The sequence below is a fragment of the Lampetra fluviatilis genome, chromosome 21 (assembly GCF_964198595.1).
Source record: "Lampetra fluviatilis chromosome 21, kcLamFluv1.1, whole genome shotgun sequence".
NCBI lineage: Eukaryota > Metazoa > Chordata > Hyperoartia > Petromyzontiformes > Petromyzontidae > Lampetra > Lampetra fluviatilis.
This window is the reverse complement of record NC_136295.1, coordinates 10,350,910-10,358,455: the sequence shown is the minus strand read 5'-3', so window position 1 is coordinate 10,358,455 and position 7,546 is coordinate 10,350,910.

Here is a 7,546-nt window from a genome sequence, read left to right as displayed (position 1 = left end):
GTTGTTTGGCGGGGGGGGGGGGCAACGGCTTGACCACGCGTGCAACAAAATTCCTGGAGCGCGTTTGCTCTCAAAATGCGGGGGGGAGGGGGGTGGGGGCTCGTTCACGGTTAGAGTTTTGCCCTTTTTTAAAATATATTTTTATTATATCCGCTTTAAAATCCAGTTATTCCCGTGAAGACGACATTTAGCCAATTTTGCAGCCTGTAATGCGATTTATATCGAGATATCTTTACTGATGAAAATAAGCAATGACGAAGAAAGGTGTACGGGAACAACAACAAAAACGCCCCCACACATCACCGAAACCACCAACAAAAATGTGTGAAGCGTGCAATCCCGCAGGTGCCACCGGGGACTGCCTGCCACGCGTGATGTGCCTGCGTAGCGCCGAGACGCGGCTAACGACAAGTCGGTATTGCTTCGCACGCTGTGTTCAATTGTCAAGTCGCACGAGTGGGATTTTTCTGTAAACAATATATTTATCGATGGATGCCACCCCCAGCCTACCCCCTCCCTCCCTTTTTTTTAAAACGATCAGACGAGAAAGATGCTCAGTCTTTCGGCACTTTACTTCGGTCATCATGTCGTTTGTATTTTTTTTAATCAAAGATTTAATGCGAGTTTCCCGTGTAACATTAGTCCCATTATGTGTTACGGTGTTCATAGACACCAATAAGAAAACAATTCACCCTCAAAATACCCATCACCAGATCCCCTGCTGCTGCGCTACCAGCACCATAGCGGCGAAGGCACCTGCCTGACCTCCCTCCCCTCCCTCCCCTCCCCTCCCTCCCCTCCTCTTTTTACCATTCTTTTATTAAATTTCTTCTAAATCCCTAAGCAAGCTTGAACATTACAATAATTAAAAAGAACATCAGCTGCAATACACAGTAACTACTTACTGCAGATCTTGTGGCATATCAGGTGACCAAACACAGCACTGAGTAAACAGCCAGCACACGGGGATGGTCGGTACCCAAAACATGTAGTACCTAGGTAAGCAATGGCAGTGAGCACACCCTCATGGGGAGCCAACCCGACGCCAAACAGTCAAAAAAACTAACAAAAGAAAAACCCCGCGGAAAGTACTGCTCTCTCTTTTCCACAAGCAGGTACACAGCATAAAAATAAAATCTACAAACATTCTCAAAATTCGGCGCATATACACACAAATTACATAGGATCTGGTTGTTGTACATTAGGTCTACTCAGATTATATTGTCCCCTGTGATATAAAATACTCCACTAATATACCAATTGCAACAGGAGACAACCGTAGCTCAAACTTGGGTTTACTAATTGGGTATGCCCTTGAGAATTAAGTCATCATTCAAGGATGTTGGCATCTAGGATCCCATCTTATGACTGGTTGGTTTAGATGCCTTTACTTTGAGTAAGTCCAGGCAAAGGTGGCAACTCCAGCCTTTCCCTGGGTACTCAGACATGGCAGGGCTGAAACAATACATGTGATAAACACGGTCGCAGACATTGCAAAACAGCAGCTGGTCGTCATTCTCATCGGCGCCGCAAATGTTGCAGCGCTTGCACTCAATGCACTGCCAACGGTAAGTCTTGATGGCGGTGCTCATGTTTGAAGTGTACTCCAAACAGGACGGGTGTGCAGAACATCCACAATCGGAACAGGAAACCAATTCTTCCGATTGTCCCGTCTCCTTGTTCTCCAAATCGCAGTAGTTGCTAGGGTTTGCCTTGTCCTCGCCCTCCTCATCCACTAAGCGGCTGTGCGTGTAAAGACAGCCCGGCCCAGGGCGGTTCTTGTAACGTTCCAGGCAAAGGTCGCAAAAGTCGCGTGCAAACGGCTTGCCTTTATCCTCCTGTGCTGCTGCTTCATTCTTCTTCCTGGTCCCCGCTGCTGCCTTGCCGGGGTCCTGTTTGGGCTCCTCCGTGCTCTTGGCTGCTCGCGTTTCCTGGGTGCCCTCGGCCCCCTCGCTGGGCGCGTCGTCGAGGTCTGAAGTGCGACCCTCTTCACTTGTGTCCTTCGCCACTTCGCAGATTGCGGTTTCCTCCGCTTCCATCTCAGGCTCCATATTTTCATCAGGCGTCTTGCGCTTGAGCTTGGTTCTTGCACGGGGCTTCTTCCCTCTGCGTATCCCACTTCTAGGGGCATCTGGGATGGCGAAGACCCCGTCCTTGCCACCAGTGCTCTCCGCATCTCCCCCAGGCGTCGGTGCGATGTCCGACTCCAACTCTGGGAGATCTTTAAAGGGACTGACCTCATCCCCACTGGTCTCTGGAGATAATGAAGCAGAGTCTTCCGTAAATTTCCTCTTCAGAGGTCCGGCTGTCGATGATGACTGGGTGGCTGGCTGAGCCTCAGTCTCCATGTCAGTAGCTGGGGTTGGAGCGGGGTCTACCGCCACCTCGTGTGATCTCCGTGGTGAGGGACCCTCTCCTGAGTCACTTGCTGGGTGTGCCTCTTTATCACCCTTTTCCACCGTTGTCTCGCTGGTAGATTGGGCATTTGCTGTCATCGGACAGTGTTTTTTAACATGCCCCTCTGCTTTGCAAAGGTTGCATTTTAGCACGTCCTTGCAGTAAAACAGCCTATGGGCCCTTCCTCCATTCATGACCACAAAGGAGCCCTCTTCAAGCTGCCCATTGGGCACCAGCATGTAGACCTGCCTTCTAAAAGACAAGACATGCCTCAAGGCAGGATTTTTGAGGCCCAGAGGCACACGCTGAAGGTTGGAAGTCAGCGTGCCCAACTTAGCCAGGTGATCTTGGATGTCTTTATCGGGAATGTAGGGGGGGACGTTGGATACGATCACGCGTACCGACGGTGATGACATTGGCTCCAAGGTAAGGTGCCAATCGCCAACCGTCAGCCCCTTCTCCATGGCGGCATTTGCCACCTTTTCAGACTCCATGAAGAAAACCACTCTTCCGCTCACCTTGGAGGCGTACCTTATCGAGCCCCCTGGCACGATGGCGCGCAGCGCATCCACGTAAACTTCAATCGGAACATCGTGAGAAGCCGGGCAGCGGATCCCAGCCTCCCGTGGAGGCTCTGGGTGCTGCTGCAGGCGCCTTGCAGACCCCAGAGACGGGTCTTGCGTTGGTGCGGTAGCTTTCGCGTACGTTGTTGCGGGTCGGGTGGACATCTTCACGTGTATGAGATGTCACACACAACTACGAAAGCAAACCTCTCTACTTTCTAAAGTCAGGAAAAAATTACCAAAAAAACAAGAAACGTAACAAAAATTTCATATAAAGATGGTCAAATCTGTGTTATGACCACCTTCTGCTGATTATTGTTACTGCTGCCCACCCAAAGCTCCCCTGGAGAGAGTACAATTATTTTAAGTCTTTGGTTTTTTTTTACAAGAGGAAGAAAAAAAACGAAAACGTAGGAAAAAAAGCACACCAATAAAAATAAAAAAAATGTAAACACGCTCGCAGCAAAAAAACAAGAGGGGATTCTAAAGGGGATGTCTGCCCTGCACCCACACCGGCCGGTGTGGTACAGTGCGAACACAGGTGTGAAACACGTGGGAGCACACCAGACAAAGGAACGAAAAAAGACACGAAAAAGAATCACAAAACTCAAAGATTACTAAAGGAACTCAAGATCGAAAAGAAAGCAAAGAAAAGCGTGATTATGAAATCAACTATCAAAATAAAAGTAGAGGATTGTGCGGAAAAACAAACAAACAAACACACCTTTCCACTGCAGTGAGCGCAGCCGCGCACTGAACAGTGAAAACAACAGCAAAGAACAAAGAAAGAAAGAGAAAGGAAGTCTAAATTAACAAACAAACTGATCACAGATGTGTATAAAGCAAGACACTTACTGTTCGTGAAAAGAAATCCCAAAAAAAGGGTGAGAAAAATAAAGTTTTTAGAGGTAAAGGCAGGAGCCCTGGGTGAACGCGTCTCTCTCCCCTCCCTCCCTCCCCCCAAGCCTCGTCATATGCAGGACACGGTATATCCACCCCCGCATTATTTTCGAGGGCACCCGTGGAGATTTCCGCGAGAATTCGGTGCCATTACTTTTGAATGATCTCTTGCATATACCCGGATTGACCGTTGGGGGAACACTTTGCGAAGAACGCAAATCTGATTGTGCTCATCGTTGGCAATGGCAGTGCACGAGGTTTGCTATGTTTGAGCCCATCCATCAGTTTGCGTTGCTAGTTCGATTTCGGGCGTTGGGTGTTTTTTTTTTCCCTGCGCGTTTGTGCGATGGCGAATGGAATTCTTCAGCGAAGAGATCGAGAGATCTCCACCGGCATCGAATGCACGTGGGTTACGTTGCACTGGACGAAACTGGCTATTGAATCTACAAAAAAAAAATATATATTAATTCGAATTCATTCTTTAGTTGCTTACATTTCCACAGCCGGTATGAAGGAAAATAACACATTCCTGTGGAGGGAGCTGGTAGGAACGTTGGGTTGTTCGGTCAATGGCCATTGTCAACGGCGGCGTGGTGTATTCCGCAAATATGGCCGACTGTGAGGGCGGGCACAAGCCGGCGTGAGTAGGTTAAACGTTGCGTTTTATAAGGGCATTACGGGGTGACCAGCCCCTCCCCACCCAGCCCCCACCCCTCCCACCCCCCACCCAGCCCCACCCAGCCCCTCCCCACCCAGCCCCTCCACACCCTCTCCACCCAACCCCACCCCTCCCATTTTTGGATGCACAACGGACGGACACAATAATCCCCTGTGGGCTGGTGGAACCAGGTGGTTCCTACCAGTATTAAACGGCCCACAGAGCAGTCTCCCAAGAGCTCAACTGTTTCAAACTCCTTTGTTTGGCTGCCTGCGATCAAGCTCGCTGAAGCAGAGGGCAGCTCGTAGTTGAGAGCAGGGGTAAGGGCAACCTTTTTTTAAATCCTTTATATTAAGTTCACTTGCTTGCGCGCTTACGACCGTGCAAATCTTTCGGTCGTTTTTAACCCACTTCCCATGATCCAATCGAGCTGACATTTTGCACACAGACTCGTTGTGCGTGACAATTTATTTTCGTGAAAATTTTTTTCAAAAATTTTACACTTTTTGGAAAAAATAAATTATATTTAATTACCAATTGCTTAATGGTGGCAGGCAATCATCTGACCCATAGGTGGCAGCCATCTCAAGCCAGAGGACGAGAGGACTCCAGCCGCCCGTTTCAAAGACCAATGTGGGCTGGCACGCATATAAAGGATTTATAGTGAAAAACTTTGTTTTTACGGGTTAATTCTTTTTTATTTTGCCCCTTCATGAGTATCAAACAGGACTTTCAAATTGATCAATTTGGCTGGCCACGCACGAACGCGCGCCTCGGCCTTGCTCACGCCCACGCTCTCTCGGACGTCGGCTCGCGATCTCCGAGGTCGACAACATTTTCCGCGAGGGTGCTCGGAGCGATACACAAGTATAACCCGTAAAAAAAAGTTTTTCACTATAAATCCTTTATATGCGTGGCGGCTAGAGTCCTCTCGTCCTCTGGCTTGAGATGGCTGCCACCTATGGGTCAGATGATGGCATTGCACCATTAAGCAATTGGCAATTAAATATAATATTTTTGTCCTAAAACGTGTAAAATTTAGGATTTTTTTTTCACGAACATTAATTGTCACGCACAACGAGTCTGTGTGGAAAATGTCAGCTCGATTGGATCACGGGAGGTGGGTTAAAAAACGACCGAAAGATTTGCACGGTCGTAAGCAAGCAAGCGAACTTAATATAAAGGATTTAAAAACAAAAAATATCCCCCTCGAGGTGACGGGAGTCACGTGGCCGCGTGGCCGCGGGGTCGCGGGGTCGCGAAGAAATTTAAGTCGCGCGTCCGACGATCTCCCCACAACGCCTGGCGCTCGCTGATTTGCGAATATAATGTGGCGGCAGCAGCGAGAAGCGATGACATCTAATTTGGTTATTCGACTGCAATAACCATTACATCCTTAATTCTCACAACTCTCGCCCCCCCCCCACCCTCTAACTGATAATGGTGTGTTGCATAGCAATGACATTTTTTTCACTTTACATCAACACTTTAATGAGGTGGGATCATAACGCAAAGCTTGACTCGGCCGTAAATGGAACTTGGGTATTGAGCTTTAATCTCGATCGCTCGGCTTCCACACAGCCCAGAAATCCCCGCCCCGTTCACATGCAATTATGGTTAATTGCTTGTGTATGTCGGTGTGGAATGGAATAGACCCGAAAAATCGGCCTGGAAGAGTACGGACAGGATTATTAGATCGACATCTCACCACCGTGTCACGAGATGTTAACTACCTCGCCTGGTATACAGGAGATCGTGGGTTCGATCCAGACCTTGACGCCTGCTGCTGTATATTTGTAGTTTACGTGTGTCTCTCATCATCATCACTGTGACAAGGAGATATTAACTACCTCGCCTGGTATACAGGAGGTCGTGGATTCGATCCCGACCCTGACGCCTGCTGCTGTATATTTGGAGTTTGCGTGTCTCTCTCTCGTTTACCCGTCGTCATGTGGGATGTTCTCCGATACCTCCGGTTTTTCTCTCCACATGTATAAACGTCACGCGTTTAGAGTATTTGGCTGTTGTACATTTCCACGTGATGATGATGATAAGCCACTTCGTTGAACTATCATTTGCGATAGCAAAGTCGCTTCTGAAAAAGAGCTACTCAGCTCAGTAGGGCCTTACTTGGCAAAATGTAAAATATCTTCTTGGTTCTTTCTGTAAAGTCACGTAGAATGGAAATAATAAAATAATACAATAAAACAATCAAATAATTCTCACGACGTTTCGGCCACAACGCAAGCAGCCGTCCTCAGGTGGAGAGCAGGTCTGTCGAGTAGACAGGCCTCGACAGACCTGCTCTCCACCTGAGGACGGCTGCTTGCGTTGTGGCCAAAACGTCGTGAGAATTATTTAATTATTTTTTATTTTTATTATTTTATTATTTCCATTCTACGTGACTTTACCGAAAGAGCCAAGAAGATGAATCCCTGCAGTCACGAAAGCTTTAAATCGAAAAATAAAATATAGTTTAGCTTGAAATTGTCCTTCAAAGTCTGCCTCTGTTGCATAAACATTTTATACGTAAACATTTTAAGCATAAACATTTTATGGGTATTATATCTGCCCCGACTGATTGACCACCCACACCCAGGCCATTATTTGTGCACGGTGTAATGTCATTTTCGAACAGATGTTCATATAAATCCAGCCTTTTCACACCCGGTAATGCGTTCTTAATCTCGCGTACGCTCCCTGTCTAAAGCACAGGGAAACGTTATGGACCTTAGCCCCATGTTTAAAGCGGTGTGCGCGTCACTTGTTGTCTGGCACGGTAAGTCCTGACTTAGCATGTGTTGTTCACACTAACGCAGTTTCACTATAACGCGGTTTCACTATAACGCGGTTTCACTATAACACAGTTTCACTATAACACAGTTTCACTATAACACAGTTTCACTATAACACAGTTTCACTATAACGCAGTGTCACTATAACACAGTTTCACTATAACGCGGTTTCACTATAACGCAGTTTCACTATAACACAGTTTCACTATAACGCAGTGTCACTATAACGCAGT